Below are 17752 nucleotides of genomic sequence, written 5' to 3'. Positions count from 1 at the left end.
TCTGGAACAGTGTACAATACCACCTGGCTGCTGAAAAGAGCACCAAAGTTTGCTTGTGATATTTATACACATTTTTCTGCTTTTCTTGGTTCGCCTCTCTCTCACATTTCTTCCTTTGCCAATGGGCTCATGACTCATTTGTCAACAAGATGAACTCATATTAAAACCCTCAGTGCTTTAAAACTCCATGTAGTATTTTGTGCTGGGGTAGTTGTGGAAAGGACAGTCTCCCACATAAGGAGATACTACCACTTTTAAAAAACTGCACAAGTAATGCATGTGTATATGCTCATTGAAAAATTTAAACAGTGCAGAAGACTATAAACTAAAAAGTGAGGTTCTACCTTTATCCCTCCCCTAATCTCACTCCTCTCCCCAAAGTTACTTACTGCTGCTGGGTGTGTACCCTTCAGATTTTCCTATACATTTAGATACATAGATACATAAGTATGTGTGTGATTTTTGCCCTTATTTGGAAAGTTCTGCTTAGAGAATGATCTCAGCAATTTTTTTTTTTTATTATATAGGTGACAGAGGATACTGTCACCAGCACAGAACTTAAATCAAGGACATCTCAGGATATGTGACTGCTACTGGTAATTACAGCATCTGCCCTTGATCTTTCTAAAAATGAAGACTTTCTGGACCTCACTCACCTCCTCAAATACATTTTGGTCAGTAAGTAGTGTTCCTCAGTTACATAAAAAAAACATCTGCGAGGATGCTAAAGGAAGAGGAAAGGGCGGGCAGTCACATCATGTAAACGGGTGAATACTATTACAGAGTTCTCATGGGAACACAAGGTGCTCAATTAATTCAACTCGTTGTAAGCCCTGCATGACTGAGGATCTGTTTCTGTGAGAAGGGTTGCGTGGGGTAGGGCCAAGGGCATAAAGGGGGTGCTGCCATGCATTCATACAAAACGTACAGCATTTGTCCTGTTTTCCTACCTTCTAAACCCCACAATCCAGCTGTCACCTTCAGCACCCAACTGAAATGGCTCTTGTTAAGGTCATCCAAGACCCCTAACTACTGAACCTCATTCTTACCTTCTGCGGCATTTTTTATTTAACCATTTCTTCCTTCTGCAAAGATTCTTCCTCCCTTATATCTCCTTTGGTTCTGGTGAAACTGAGTATTCACTGTCCACCTTTACCAGTTTCTCTTAAATATTCACATACCTCAGCATCCCATCCTAGGATTGCTTTTATTATGGCTCTGTATCCTCTCTCTGATGGAGCTCATAGCCTTAGCAATGCTACCCAGATCGTCATCTACAGCCCCTTTTTACACTGAGCTCAGGGCTCACCTTCTTAAGAGCATCTGCAACTCAAATGTGGCATGTCTAACAGCAAATTGGTGTCTCCCTCCCCATCTTTCCACCAACCTATTCCCTCTACCCCATGTATTACTCATATAAGTTAAGGATAAAATAATATATCAATTCCCGAATCAGAAACTCCATAAACATTCCTCATTCCTCCCTTTACTTTATTCTTCTCATAAAATCCTATGGATTCCACCTCCAAAATATCTATGTACTCTGTCATCACCACTCTGCTCCCATTGCTATTACCTTAGTCTTCCTCATCATCTCCACTTGGACCAGAGTCCTGGCTCCCTAGCAGGCATTCCTATATGAAATTTCTTTCCTTCTCCAATTCCAAATACTTTGCACCAAAAAATGTTCATGTTTCTGCAACATATAACATGTATGTCACTTCCCACTTAATAACCTTAAGTGGTGTCCCACAACCTACAGGATATAAACTTAAAATTATTAACATACTTTCTAATCCTGCCCCAACCTACATTCCCAGTCTTATCCCTGGTCACAAATAACTCAGCAATTCCCCCCAAATGACATAAGCTTCCTCATCTATGTTTTGGGCATTCAGTTCTCTCAACCCAGAGGGAAGTCTACCAACAACTCCTCAGTCTGTAAAATAAATGCTTTCTCCTCTGTAAATCTACACCCAGCAACACCTGTCCATAACCTCCTTCAAGGCACTCACATCTTTCTCTGCGCTCCCACTCTGCATTTACCTCTAACAGGACACTTTCTCTAGCATTCATTCACATATTCTTTCAGCCAGCATGTAAGTAAGCATTCATAACAGTGTATAGTAATATCATTTCTAAACCCTACTGACCCTAATAAACCTGCTAACCTGGAACTCTGCACCAACTTCCAACATATAGAAAAGTGCCTTATATACAAAAAGTTCTCAACAAACATTTGTCGTTAAATGAATGGATAAATGAATGGAACATAAATAATAGCCATGCATGGAAATGACCTTCATCTTATTTCTCATGAAGCCAGCTGCTAGAAAGCCACAGATCTGAACCCTATTACCAGGTCTGAACCCTGTCCTCCAGAATTTGTTCATTCAATCTTTTAGGTATTCAGGTATTCAATAACTGTTTAGTACCTATGGTGTATCATGTCTCAAGGTGTCAGGGAGACAGCAATGAATGAGACAGACAAAAGCCCTGATCTCCTGCAATTTACATTCTAGTGGAAAAAATACAAACTATAGACAAATATAGAAGTAGAATATTTTGCATTCTAGTCAGTGATGAATATTAGGGAGGAAAATAAAGCTGAAAAGGAGATAGAGTGCTGCGAGTATGATTAAAGTTTTGAGGGGGTTAATTCTAAATAGGGAGGTCAAGAAATGGCTTAGGGAAGCATGATTCTAATTTGTACTCCAGGGATGGCTTCTCACAAAAGCCAAGAAAATAGGATACCAAACCTACTTTCCCAGTTCCTTCTCAGGAAAAAAAAAGGGGGGTGGGAGGGACAAAGAGGCCCCAACACACAACCATGTGATGTGGATTTATAAGGAGCAGGACAGAAGTGTTATGAGCCTGGGCCTAGAGTTGTAAGTTCATACTTGGGAGAGCCTCTGGACTTTGTAAGAGAGAAAAAGCTTGAAGCACTAGGGCCTTGCAGGGAGCTTTGGAGAAGAGGCTCAGGTACTTTATCAGAGACAGGCTTGGACCTGAACTCTACAGCCAGGTCGAGGCAGGCTTGGTAGCATGGAAAAGCAAGAGTAGTCCAGGGTTAAGAGTCATGGAATGAGAAATGAAATGGGCAGTAGGCTTGAGCAGGGTGCCTTTTAAATTTATGTTTATCTCTTTTTCCCCTTCACAGGAGACATAGAACCCAATCACAAACTATTTCCAATTCCATGGCTTCCAATGATTTTACATAATTAAATTTGTATATACCATCTTGAAGCACTAGGGCCTTGCAGGGAGCTTTGGAGAAGAGGCTCAGGTACTTCATCAGAGACAGGCTTGGACCTGAACTCTGCAGTCAGGTCGAGGCAGGCTTGGTAGCGTGGAAAAGCAGAAGTAGTCCAGGGTTAAGAGTCATGGAATGAGAAATGAAATGGGCAGTTGGCTTGATCAGGGTGCCTTTTAAATTTATGTTTATTTATCTTTTTTTCCCCTTCACAGGAGATATAGAATCCAATCACAAACTATTTCCAATTCTATGACTTCCAATGATTTTACATAATTAAATTTATATACACCATATTTTTAAATGGTGTCAACAATTTTTATGATATAAGGCTGATGTGTATCTTCAGAAAACACTATTTACAGAATTATTTTCATAATATTTCGTTACAACTAACAAACATCATTTGGAAAAAAAGGGAATATTCTAATGAAGAAATATTAGAGTTTCATTCTCTAATCAAATATGGATCCTTTAAATGCCATATTTAATTGTTTTACTGACATTTTAGAAGGCTTCTCTGGGCTTCTCTTACCTTATAACTAAAGGGCAGAAATTATCAATGAATGTACTGTGACTAAAACTGTACCTAAAAGTCAGATTCATTAAAAAAAAAATTGACATGTTAAGGACAGCTATTTTTAAAGGATTTAGTAAGTTATGAAAACTACAGTCATATCACTTGGAATTTCTTTTACCATTATTTAGGTTGTAAATTTCTTCTGGAAATAAAAATTTTCTTCTGGAAATAAAATGATATAAATTCACAGATTTAAACACTGAAAACTCTCATCCTAGCATGTGAGCTAAAGAATATTCTTTTTTTTTAATATAAATTCATTTATTCATTTTTGGTTGCTCTGGGTCTTCATTGCTGCACACGGGCTTCCTCCAGTCGCGGCGAGCGGGGGCCACTCCCCGCTGCAGTGCGCAGGCCTCTCATTGCGGTGGCCTCTCCCGTTCTGGAGCATGGGCTCCAGGCGCATGGGCCCAGTAGGTGCAGCACTCAGGCCCAGCAGCTGCGGCACACGGGCCCAGTCGCTCCGCAGCACGTGGGATCCTCCCAGACCAGGGCCTGAACCAGCATCCCCCGCACCGGGAGGCAGACCCCCAACCACTGCACCACCAGGGAAGCCCCCCTAAAGAATATTCTTGAAATACCAAATTTGAGAATGGCATCACTTGGAAGATAGATTGCTTCAAGCAAGGCAGAACATTTATAGAGGAAAGAGAGAGAAGCTGGAAGATTTTTGTACAAATTATCCCATTTATTTCATTCCTGAAGCTGATTAGAAACAAGCAACTCACTACCAGACAGAGAAATCCTTTCCTTCAATGACTGTCTTACCTGTTTCATACCTCTCATGCTGTAGGCTTGAGAATGAAGCATCTAATCAAAGACAGGAGCCAAGGCATTACTAATGTAATAGGCAAGAACCTTTGCATTATTTTACAAGTTAATCACTAAAGGGATGTTGCTTATAGCATAAATTATACATAATGGTGCATCTCTGGGAAACCTGCCTCCCAGGTAATGAGCATTAAGCTAAAATACTTTTGTTTAGCTCACGGGAAACATCCTGACCAGGCCCAACTGTGAATGACTACAGGAAGGAAGAAATTAGCACATCCCCTCCAGAGACTGACCAGAACCAGAAAACGTGTGACTTTACTCCCTCCCCTTTTAGTATAAAAGAAGCCTAAATTCTACCGCAGGCAAGACGGCTCTTTGGGACACTAGTCCACCATCTTCTCCATCTGCTGGCTTTCTAAATAAAGTTGCTATTCTTTGCCCCAACAACTCGTCTCTAGATTTACTGGCCTATCGTGAGGCGAGAAGTACAAGCTTGGACTTTGGACTCGGTAACTCTAATAACCCAGAAACCCAGCATATCTACCGGGGAGAAAGAAGGCAGGGACTGCCATATGGTGCCTTGTAGGCTTTTGCTCCCTACTCTGGCAGACACTCCAACTTGCTTCCATCTGCCTCTAACCTACGCCCACAGAAAATTTTTTAAAAAATGAATCTCAGCAGACCATGGCTCAGATGATTTTCAATGACATAGCTAGCTTTTTCTTGCTGATGATACTGGTACATATCACTCAGATGATCTGCCTGGATTCAGGCAACTTCTCACCCAATCTCTTTGCCTAGTTGCTGACCCTCAGTCCATTATACCTGCCTGAGTTATAAACCTCTGTGGCAGTACTGGTAGTGTGCTGGAGCTGGCCCAAACTAGCTCATAAGAATGAATTGTTAACATTTCAAAAATTTTTGCAAGCCCATTTATCTCACTTTGGTAGATTGAAAGTGATCATGGTAGAAGTATTCATACCAGGGAAATTGGCACAAGCTACAGATTCTCTTCTCCTCCCCCACTCCCGCAACCCCCATGACTGCTACCAACCCACTGCCTGTTTAACTTGCAGAACTTGCATGCAGATCCCTGCTTTATCTAACTTCCACAGACGTATCATCATGCCCACCTGATCCTTTCTGTCTGTGGGTTCTTAGTCCCACCCCTTCTAACTTACCCTATCCTGCTGCTGCCCATGTCTTAGAATGGGAATATACTCTGCCAAAAGCTACCTCAGCAGGGGAGATAGATATCCCTCTCGTCCAGAGTATGATCTGGCTTCAGAGTATAAGTTAACCTGAGTCTACAGGTGGATTGTACAGGCATTAGGTCTTCAACCACCCATCTTATATCTAATAACTAACTGCCCTCCTGTGGCATCCCAATGGGTGCAGCCCAATTTTAGAGTGCTAAGATATGGCCCCAAGAAAGTCTTAGAAGTGAAGATGCATACTAATTAAATATAAAATCTTCAAGTAGTATTAAAAAAAACAAAGCATACTTTGGCAACATAGGTGACCATTTCAGAAAGGAAAAACTACTTGGAGCAGAAAACATATATAGTTTTTCTCTTTCCTTCAATTTCTCCTAAATCCTGCTGCCATATTATTTTTCTAAAATACAGATCTTATTGTGATGTAAAATTTTTTGATGGAAGTGTATATGGTTGATAAGCTCTTGCAATTAATACTAATTTTTATATCTCAATGAGAAAGAATAATTAGGACTATATAACAATAGACAAAATAATGCAAAACTCATTTGGAATTCAAAAGTACAAAATCTGGGGATTATACACTCCGAATTATTAATATCCTGCTCCCATTATTTATGATGATTACGAATTAAATGTAATTCTACTTAGTTTATCTTCCTATATTAAAGAATTGGACAACTAGAAATTACTCCAAAACTTGCTTAACCATAAGGGTCATGTCAGGGTCTTGTTAAAAAAAGGATCCTGAGCAGACCTACTGAATCTCCACAAGGAGAGACTTGGAACATTATTATAACAAAAACCTTAGGTAATTTCGTGGTCATAAAATCTGGAAAACACTGGTGTGGTATAATCTCCTATTTTTTAATAAATGAAGTAGCTGGTCTGGAGAAGTAAAATACTGATGGTTAATAACAGCCAACCTGAGACTATTAATTAACGTTTCACTATGTCATAGTTTAAGGCAGTAGACAGAATAATTCAAGATTTATAAGACATTATCTCCACAATAAAAACAGAGAACTATCCTTTATGGAATGGCAAACAAATGTATTACATGACAGCATCAATATTGATTATATGAACCATTTTCAAGAAATTAAGTACTTTTTGAACTATATGAATCATTAAAAAAATCAAACATATATTTTAAAAACATGCCTAAAAATAGTTAACTAAGCTAATAAAAAAAACTGCCATGTTACTTTTTATGACCTGTTTTCAGAAGTCCCATAGTATCTTTTCTGCTGCATTCTATTTATTGAGACAGTCATAAAGACCCACCAAGTTTTAAAGAGGAGGGTTGCAGTGGGGAGAGACATAGACTCCACCTCTGGACTGGGAAATTGCCACGGTCTATGGGATTGGAAATGTTCTTGCAGCCATTTTTGGAAAATACAATCCACAACCATGGGGTTCTTATTGAACATACTTGGGATGACTTAACTCATAGTACAACCCCACATAATTTATTTTAGTCTATACAAATGTATCCAAAAACCAGGTTGAATGTAGAATGAAACTATAGGTTAATCTAAAAGAGAAACTTTTCAAATGCATTTTTAAACAGAATGCTTTTAGCATGGTGAAAATATATGATTGTGGTTATTCATTTAGTCATATGTAATTGGTCAATAAATAGGTATATACTTTTGGTTGTAAATGTATGCGTTAAAAGGTAGATGGGGCTTCCCTGGTGGCGCAGTGGTTGAGAGTCTGCCTGCCGATGCAGGGGACAGGAGTTCGAGCCCTGGTCTGGGAGGATCCCACATGCCGCGGAGCAACTGGGCCCGTGAGCCACAACTACTGAGCTTGCGCGTCTGGAGCCTGTGCTCCGCAACGGGAGAGACCACAACAGTGAGAGGCCCACGCACCGTGATGAAGAGTGGCCCCCACTCGCTGCAACTGGAGAAAGCCCTCGCACAGAAACGAAGACCCAACACAGCCATAAATAAATAAATAAATTTATAAAAACAAAAACAAAAACAAAAACATCATCTCAGTTCAGTTGCTGCCCAGCTGCCCTTTCTAAAAAAAAAAAAAAGGTAGATGTAAACACAGCGGTCTCTCTATTTCTCTACTACCTAAACACATTCATATATATGTGGGGACACATCATATATATGTATGTGTATGTATATATATATAAACACACACACACATATATAGTGTCCTACTAAAGCTAATTCAGCAATGTCATTTTTTTTTTAAGAAACTTTATTTCCACTAATCTATTTCCATTTTCTGTTTAAGAGTCTGTGGAAGAACAAGCTGAGACCACTCAGTGGTCATTCCTACCTGTTCAGCGGCCTGAGCAGTGGAAGCTGCAGTCCAGTCCCCAGTGGTGGGCGGAGCGCTGCAGTCTTCAGTAGGGAACCGCTGATTAGGCGCAAAAGGCGCCTGCAGACCCATCTGCAACCTCAGGTCGAGCAGCAGCAAATTCGGGAGCTGGAGCAGTCCATTCGCCCTGAACTTCCTCCTGGGTCACAGCCTTTCCAGCAGCGGCCTTCTTAGCATCTCCGCAGAGTAGAGATCAGGCTGACCTCCCCCGGGTGCTCACGGGAGCTGGTGCCACGCATGCGCAGAACTTCCTGCAGCCCCCGCCCCGCATCCACCACCGCAGACCCACCTCGGGAGCTCCCTTGTTGTTGCTGAGCATGGCGATGTCCACAAAGCGCAGAGGAGAGACTGTAACACAGTAATGGCAAGCGGGTTAACATAAAACGCCTCCGAGATCAGCCTGGATCAGTAATCACTGAAAGTCGTGGCTCTGGGAAGGTGGCCTGGATCTGGTTAGGGAAGTTTCCAGAAGAGAAGTGTCTGGCAATACGAGTGGCTCCTGGCAGCAGCAAGCTTCAGCACAGCTCGCTGGCCAATATTCCTAGAGGATATGACACTGACATCAGCCCCGTTTCCAATGGCAACAACGGTGCGAGCCGCCAGGGGAGGCTTCTCCCATATTCTCTTTAGGCGTATGAGGTAACGTCATCACTTTTCCTTTTGTAGATGTACTGTTCCAATTGGTAGTCAAGGTTGGTGTCACCTAAGTGGATTCCTGATCCAAGGAACTGGAGGAAATTCTCCTCCTTCATTTGCAGGCCATCAAGGGCTCCAGACTTTGTGAACGTTTCCCTTTAACCTCTGAGGGGAACCCAGAACAATGCCTTATGAACCCCTCTCTGGGTAATGCAGAAAAGCAGGAATGTCATTTTTAATAAATAAATAAATAAAAGCATTATATTAGTAAATTAAATTGTGGTCAGTTTATATGCAGTGAAAAATTTGAAGAAAATGCTTGACATTCTAGATCTGGAAGAATTCTCAGCTCTTTGCAGCTAAAGGTCACAGTTATGAACTGAATTGTGTCCCCTCAAATTTTATATGTTGAAACCCTAACCCCCAATACCTAGAATGTGACTTTATTTGGAAAGAGGGCCTGTAAAGAGGTGATTAAGTTAAAATGAGGCCAATAGGGTGGACCCTAATCTAGTCTGACTGCTGTCCTTATAACAAAAAGAGATTTGAACACACAGAGATACCCAGGGCACAAATGCACAGAGGGACAACCATGTGAGGACACAGCAAGAGGGTAACAATCTGCAAGTTAAAGAGAGAGGCTTCAGAAGGAACAAATGCCACTGACACTGTGATCTTGGACTTTCAGCCTAGAACTGTGACAAAATACATTTCTGTTGTGTAAGCTACCCAGTCTGTGGTAGTTCATTATAGCAGCCTAGTAAACTAACATAGTCACTCAATCTACTATTTGAATGTATAAACAGAATTAGATATCTTTCAATATTTTTCTAAATATTCTATGAAGAATTTTCTACCCAAAAACTTTAAATACATTTTGGGAAGTCTATCCTTTGTAAAGCCTCATGTTTCCCTAGATTTCCCTCCTACACTTGTGCCCCTGAGCATTCACGTTTAAGGTCCTCTGGCCTTGTGTGTTTGGGATCCTTTTATAAAAGACAGTTCTGAGTATATTCAAAGCATGTTATTACCACAATTCCCCAGGAAAAACACAAGTATTGTTTAAGATTAGAAGTTCTATTATGAAATCAACCTATGTTTATTTATTTATTTATTTATTTTTTTAAAGATGTTGGGGGTAGGAGTTTATTAATTAATTTGTTTGTTTTTGCTGTGTTGCGTCTTCTTTTCTGTGCGTGGGCCTTCTCTAGTTGTGGCAAGCGGGGGCCACTCTTCATCGCGGTGCGCGGGCCTCTCACTATCGCGGCCTCTCTTGTTGCGGAGCACAGGCTCCAGACGCGCAAGCTCAGTAGTTGTGGCGCACGGGCCCAGTTGCTCCGCGGCATGTGGGATCCTCCCAGACCAGGGCTTGAACCTGTATCCCCTGCATTAGCAGGCATATTCTCAACCACTGCGCCACCAGGGAAGCCCCAACCTATGTTTAAATAACCTTTTGGTTTTAATTGATGTTTTTAAAAACATGAACAAAATGCAGTGTCAGGGTCAGAGCATTTGAGACTTAATAGCCATGAGAGACTTATGCACTCCTCAGTGTGATTATAAATGCATTGGCCTTTCTACACAAGGATGATGCTATGAGCGTACAATCATTACTTAAGCATAAGCTGACAGGAGAAACAACAACAACAAACACCTTTGTCTCATTTAAAAAGGGAAAAATATATTCATAGTTTTTTTAAAAAAATAGAAGTTGCAAGTACTTGTGTTTACTTATGTAAGTTTGTTGGTTTGTGTCTGTATATTTGTGTTAGCATATTAATTCAATAGATTAAACCATTTATGAACTTTGTGTCCTAGGATAAATTCCTAAATCTAAAACAAAACAAAAAAAAAACACTGTCCCCTCATCTATAAAATGGGGCAAATAAAACTCTATCTCTAAAAGATTGAGGTGGGAGGATTAAATAAGAAAACATATGCAAAACTCTTGGCAAAGTGGCTAATACATAACAAGAGATCAATCAAAAGTTGGCAACTATAAGTTTTTATTACCATAAAGCTCAGATGCTGAATTTCTCAAAGACAGAGACCTCTGTTATCTTAGGGCCAGCATCATGCCCTAGAGAATAGGTTCCCTATGAGTATTGTAGATTGAACTAACTTATTGTCTGTTGGGCTGAACCAAAATATATATTATATTACATTTACACGTCTTATACTTCTATTACTTTCTAAAAGTATTTTAATATTGCAAAGAAAAAAATTTTATCAAATGTTAAGGCAGTTAACTGGGGAAAATAAACTATTTTAAGAAATCTAAGTTAGTTTGGGCTTGATTCTTATAAACCCAATGCTTTTGAACAATATGTAGTCATTAACCATGTATGATAAGAAGACTTCTGTTTCAAAGAAAATTTAATAATGTTGTTGGTATTCCAATTTGCTTTATTGATCAAAAATTTAATTTTTCCTTTGCTATTTAGAGTTGATTAATTTGATTTCTGATCTTAAAAACTTTAATCTTTTTTTTTTCTGAAAAAAGGCAAAACATTTTGCTAATTTTCAACTTGCAGGGGTCTGCAGTCAGTTCAAGGCTCAAAGCTGATAGTGGCACAAGTCCACTCAATTTAGCAAAAGTGAGTTCTCTGTTCCTCTCTAAATGTTACAGAGAATTCATTACCTTTTTTGCACTTAAAAAACTGAAACAATAAGCCAAGGATATCAACACATCATGAACTCGTAAGAGGAAAGGCTATCTTGATTGCTGATTTCTTGCTCTTACAATTTACCCTAACAGAGGATTTCTGGAAAGATATACCAGAACCATAGGACAGTGAGACTGTTTGGCGATGGAAGGATCACGGGGACAGAATTCAGGAATCCAGATTCCAGCCCTGATCCTGCTAAATCACACCATTTCTGGTGAATATCACTAAATTTCTCTGGATCTCAGCCTTCTTTTCTGGAAAATAGGGAATATGATGTGTGTATCCTTCTCCATGAGAATATGATTATGCTTTGAAAAATGGAGAACACGATTTAAATACGGGAAATTTTTGTCTCATATGTTGTCTGCTATGGCATATATTTTTCTCTATGAAAATGAGTATTGAGTAAGCCAATGCCACCAATAGATCTTATGAGAATTCAACAATGTACTCTGAACATTTACTGCATGCCAATTGTGTATCACTTATTGCCTGGCTACTATGAACTAGGGACTTGAAATGTATTACTGTCTAATCTTTAGAAGGCAACTACTAGGTAGTCATTTTTATTCTGATTTGACAGAGCAAAAACCATCAAGAACATCAGTCCTGTATGTTTTGTCCACATGTGCAGGAAAAATGTTCTAGATTGGAGCCAGAAAGCATGACTATTCCCATTTTATAGATGGAGCTTCTGAGGCTCAGAGAGGTTGAGTTGCCCAAAGTCAAACAGAAGGTTAGTGACAGATATAGTCTCCAACACTTCTGGGAGATGGGTACTGGGAGCTCCATTTAACCTATGGGGAAACTGAGGCTCAGAGAGGTTTAAGAATCTGCCCTAAATTTCCCAGGCAGAAAGTGCTGAAGCCAGGATTTAATCCCAGGTCTGTTGACTGAAAAGCCAATGTTCTTTTCACTACCACACAGTGTAAAAGGAAGCATGTTAGATACACAAAATATATCTCCTCCTTTTATTTAATACACAGTAGTAAAATTAATCATTTTGCATTTTACAACTTCCTTGTTCACTTTTCCCTCCTTCCTTGACTACAAAGCCTCTCTCTGCTCTTCTGCCTGATTTAGCTGGTCTCCAAAAGTCAAACCTGTTCTATTTTCTTTTCAGAGAGAAAGGTTTATATAGCATCATACTTTCTTTTTTTCTTGCTAGTTCTGCTTATATGGCTGAGAGTTCAAGGACTATCTTCCTTAACAATGCCAGATCTTTGATGCATTAGATTTAGGAGAACAGCTTCAGCGTAAGGATGAATTGACAAAAACTCTTTATTGAAGTTCAAATAGGAAAACTTTGTACCACTGCAAAAAATCAAGATTTTAGCTAACCCTCTTTGTTCACAACATCCTATGGTGTTGATATTCTTTAGTGAACCTTCTCCCTAGGAAGCCTTCCTTCTTCAAATACCTTCTTTAGGTTCGCTCTCAGTGCTTTAATACCTTTACTACTTTATTTCTGCTCAGTGCAAACTTTTTGGTTTCTCTTTTCCTAGTTAGCACCATTGGAAACCAGATGAAAGGCAGCTTCTCACTTTGCACTGATAGTTGATCAAGATAAGCCGACAAACACAAAGGTTACAGAGATGATACTGTACAAGCTATATTAAGGTCGGGTAACCAGAAACCCAATAAGGTGGATTAGGGGAAAAATCAGCACAGATAACCTTAAGCTTCCGAAGTTTGCCCTGAAAAGACTCAATGCTAGCCTATTTCCTTTGCTCTACATAAAAGAACATTTCTTTGCTTTTGGAGCTGTTCATTGTCATGAAATCAGTCATTTGAATCAAAATCCTTAAGGACATTTTCCACGCTGAGAGTCCTGCTTTGAAAAGTGTCTAATTATCTTATAGTCCTGATAACTACCCAGCATGCCCTAGACTTGACAAATTATTTTCTATCATTAGACCCCATGAGAAAACTCTGCAATGTAAATACTGTACTATCAGAAATATTTAACTCACTTCTTAGCCCATAAATTCTTCTATTAGTAAGAAAAAATCATTAAGGGATGCAGTAAAATATCATGGTTAGAAGGATGGGCTTTTAGAGTCATTCAGGTACAGGTTAAATCCAAGATTGGGCACTTTCCATCTGTGTGACCTTGAGTAGTCACTTAACTACCCTGTGGCTACAGTTTTCTCATCTGTAAAACAGGTAACTGTGCCATGCCCACCTCATAGGTGGATTTGATCATGTTGCTTCTCTTTCTCTAGATAATGACAATGATTAGCATCACCCTATGCATAGATGGTTTACCAAAACCAAACAATACAGTTGTGCTAGGAGTATTGTGAGGATTATTGTATAGATTACTATAAAAGTTAAATAATATTTGCAAAGTACTTATCACTTGGTAAGTGTTCCATGAACAATTATGAACAGACCTCAAGCCAATTCAATATGTAAAAGTCTTAGGTTCTTTAGGGTAGATTATGTGGCCACCAGGTCATTTTTGAAAGCAAGTCACAGACCCAGTTCTGCAATACATATAGACCAATATATTGATAAATAGACATGAATCAGGTGACACGAAATATTCTTTATAGCTTGATAAAGTCCCAGCTCTTGATACAGTTAAGTGTTCCATTAGCATCTTACATGAAATAGTTTCTCAAAACAAACACATCACTAGAAATCCTCTCACGCCAATGGCCGGAACCAGTCTGTTCAGGGCTCAGGTCTTAAAAGCATTATTTCTACTGCTAAAAGCTTCATGCCTTCTTGAATTATTATACCCTGTTCATGACTGCTTCTAGAACAATTTTAGCCAGTACAGGTATCCTGAAGAGCTTTAATTTTTGCCGATGAGATGGTCTTCTTACATTAATGATGCTGGTCAATAAGCCACCATTTTCACCTCTGAAAAATTATTTGCCATATAGTATGCTGTTTATGAATAATAGGGAACATTCTTATTTCTAACTTATTTCCAAAATCTATGCTGAAATAAGCTAGATTTTGATAGCATAGATATGAATAATAGAAGCGCTTGCATTAGTGACCTCTAGAGCATGGAACTTCTAGTTTGAAAGCTAGCTGGACGGCCCTGGACTGAAATTCTTGAATAGAATGTTTCCAGCATCTGGGATGTGCCCTCAGTCAAATAACACACACACAATACCACACTGCATATTTTAAGCAATAATCCAATTTAAGCATGTGTTCTTTATAAATGAAAAACAAAACATATATTTAAAAATCAATGATTATGACAATAATAATCAGCTCACCTTATTTTTATCTACTGTCTCACCTTGGGTATAGTCTTCAGAATAAGAAAGCTGGTAACGGGGATTTGCCATGGGAGCCTCCATAGTATGGAATGACAGATTTGAATGGAAAAAAAATTTTTAAAGAAAGGTGGGTGAGGGTGGCCACTGTATGTGGCTAAGATGACAATGTCTAGGGCTTACTAGCCATTCTAAGCTTGGATCTCAATTCTGAAAGCCATCTCTTCCTTCAAGGCCTCTTTAGACTAGGTTGAAAACTGGTCAAGATCCCCATAACCTCTGAAGATAGGGTCATTGCAAATAGTTTCTAGCTGAGGGAAAACATAGACAATAAGGTACATTGTTAACAAATGTCTTTTATCCAAACTTGATAAGTGGTCTGATGACGCTGGAGGGAGACACGAAAAATCTGCTACTTGTCCAAGCAAGTTGAACGTCCACTAAAAAAAAAAAGTAACCACAATGCTTATTTCAGACTTTGGAACCCACAATGGTAAAGTTTATCTGTTCCCTAGCTGCCTTAATGTCAAATTCTTTTCACCCACCACCTTGCAGAAGAAGAAAGAAAGGAGAAGTTTCCAAATACATGACAGCTTCTCTGTTATTGCCTGTTTATAATTTTTAAAGGAAGAGATAACTAGGGGAGTCATATTATATCATTAGAGCTTTACAAAGTACTAGTGCATTTGTCTATGTCTCTATACTCTTTATTAACCGTGCCACTCAAGAGTTGTATAGAACAAACTTGTCAATTAGGAAATAGGCCATACTCTAGAAACTTCTCATTTAAATGATTCATTAGAGAACACATTTCAAAAGTACAATGTACAAAAGAACACTGCCACAGTTGAAGTCACAAATCTCTTTTAAAATCAGATAAGTGGAGAGGATAACATCACTGACAAAAACATCAACCTAAATTAATTTATCTAATACACATAAAAGTTATGAGACATATATGAATGTCTTAATATTCAGGAAAATTATGCAAAAACATAGAGTTAAATAATATATTTTTAAATGTCATGGAGAAGAGGGACCTGTAGTAAAACATATAAAAGTTGTAACAGTTCATGGTATTTGATTGTCTAATATATATATATAGTGAACATTCTCCTATATTCTGGGAATATACACTATAGAAAAGCATATTCCCAGAATATACATATTATTTAGAAAATCAATTCTACCTTTTTCTCTTCTCTAGAAATTCTCCTCTAAATAATCTTAAAATCACTGTCTTGGGCTTCCCTGGTGGCGCAGTGGTTGAGAGTCCGCCTGCCGATGCAGGGGACACGGGTTCGTGCCCCGGTCCGGGAAGATCCCACATGCCGCAGAGCGGCTGGGCCCGTGAGCCATGGCCAGAGCCTGTGCTCCACAACGGGAGAGGCCACAACAGTGAGAGGCCCGCGTACCGCAAAAAAAAAAAGTCACTGTCTTATTAATAATCACTCTTTACTATAAACAAGGGTAGAATATTTACTCTTTGATCTTGATTCCTTGGAAGTAGTGTTTCCGGACTAGCCAGAAAGTGTTTCATAAGTCAATTCTGGAGACAAGTGTTCTACCCCTCATTCAAATAAGCCTGTCTGTAGCATCAATTCTTCATATGTAGATTAACTGTGTAAACCACATTTTATCAAAATTCTCTTCTAGTTTTAAAAGCTACGTGTTTGTGAAATAACTCAGTTTCTGAAATCTTTAAGGATTAGAAAAAGACATAAACAAAAACATTTATATAAGTTAAATGAAATAATTATACTTATTAAAAAATAAATTTGGAGTCAAAAAATACTTGTTAAACTTATAGTAGCAAAAAAATAACATGAAGACATAGTTAACGTTTACCAAGCCCCCATATGCATATCCTCTCCCTAGAATGTTCCCATCAAATTTCCACAGCTCATTTTATTCTTTCACTCAGCACATTTTGAGAAGTATCCTTCTCTCCTTCACTGGATGAGGGCTCATGGATTACAAAATAATTTTCCCATTAATTGTAAGCCTAATGAAGTTTGTAAGGAATGAGCAACCACTCTGCTTCAAAGAGGAAGTGTTATTTGAACCAGGATTTGAATGATGAAAAGGAGATCTCAGGCAGAAAATAGAGAACAAGCTACTACTCCGTGCTAAAAGAACAATGTGAACACAGGAACAAAGGTGTCAAAGAGAAAATGTTGAGAAGTCCAATATGGCTAGTTGGAAGGAAGTGGCTAGTACAGTTGATGAGTCTAGGGAGCTACAAACGTTGTGGCCCAATTGTGGGGAGCTTCGGATTTTATTCTCTAGGTATGGAGAATCAGAATACATTTATAGACAGTGAGGTGCTGGGCCTAGATTTTTATAGATGCTACAGTAATGTTGGCAGTGATGATGAAGTGGATGGGAAGAAGATATTTGGTGAAGTGGATGGGACAGGATGACATTTGGTGAATATACCGCAATAGTTTAAATGAGATTCATCAGCTCTGAAGTGAGGCAGTGATAACAGAAATGAATGATACATTTTAGAGGAGATTATTGGAAGTAATTTAAAATTATTTGTTATAATTACTGGAAGTATTAAAATATTTGTCAAATGAATTAATTAATGAATAAATAATATGAGTTATTTCTGCAAAGTTGAATTAATAGTTTTAAGTGTACCAGGAAATTCTTTCTCTAAGATCCATTGGATTCCTTTTTACTCAGGTTTCTACTAGAATGTTTAAATAAGCCTATTCCTTTAGAATTTCTTGATAATCTCACTTTTTCAGTAGGTCATGATGTCTAATAACTTCTAGATTATTTGATATCCATGGAGGATAATGATCTTTGTATATTATAATTATCTTCAGGAAACACTCCTTTCTTTTTTTTTTCTTTTTTTTTTTTTTTTTTGCGGTACGGGGGTCTCTCACTGTTGTGGCCTCTCCCGTTGCGGAGCACAGGCTCCGGACGTGCAGGCTCAGCAGCCATGGCTCACGGGCCTAGCCGCTCTGCAGCATGTGGGATCTTCCCGGACCGGGGCACGAACCCGTGTTACCTGCATCGGCAGG

The 17752-nt window shown here is 39.0% G+C and overlaps 1 pseudogene; it reads right to left on the bottom strand.

Annotated features, from left to right (window-relative positions):
- Positions 1–8053: 8053 nt before the first annotated feature.
- On the bottom strand, positions 8054–8919 carry LOC114886185 (annotated as a pseudogene).
- Between the last annotated feature and the right edge of the window lie 8833 nt (positions 8920–17752).

Source organism: Monodon monoceros, unplaced genomic scaffold, assembly GCF_005190385.1.
Source record: "Monodon monoceros isolate NGI ecotype Baffin Bay Population unplaced genomic scaffold, NGI_Narwhal_1 Super_Scaffold_6, whole genome shotgun sequence".
NCBI lineage: Eukaryota > Metazoa > Chordata > Mammalia > Artiodactyla > Monodontidae > Monodon > Monodon monoceros.
This window is presented reverse-complemented; position numbering and strand designations above follow the sequence as displayed.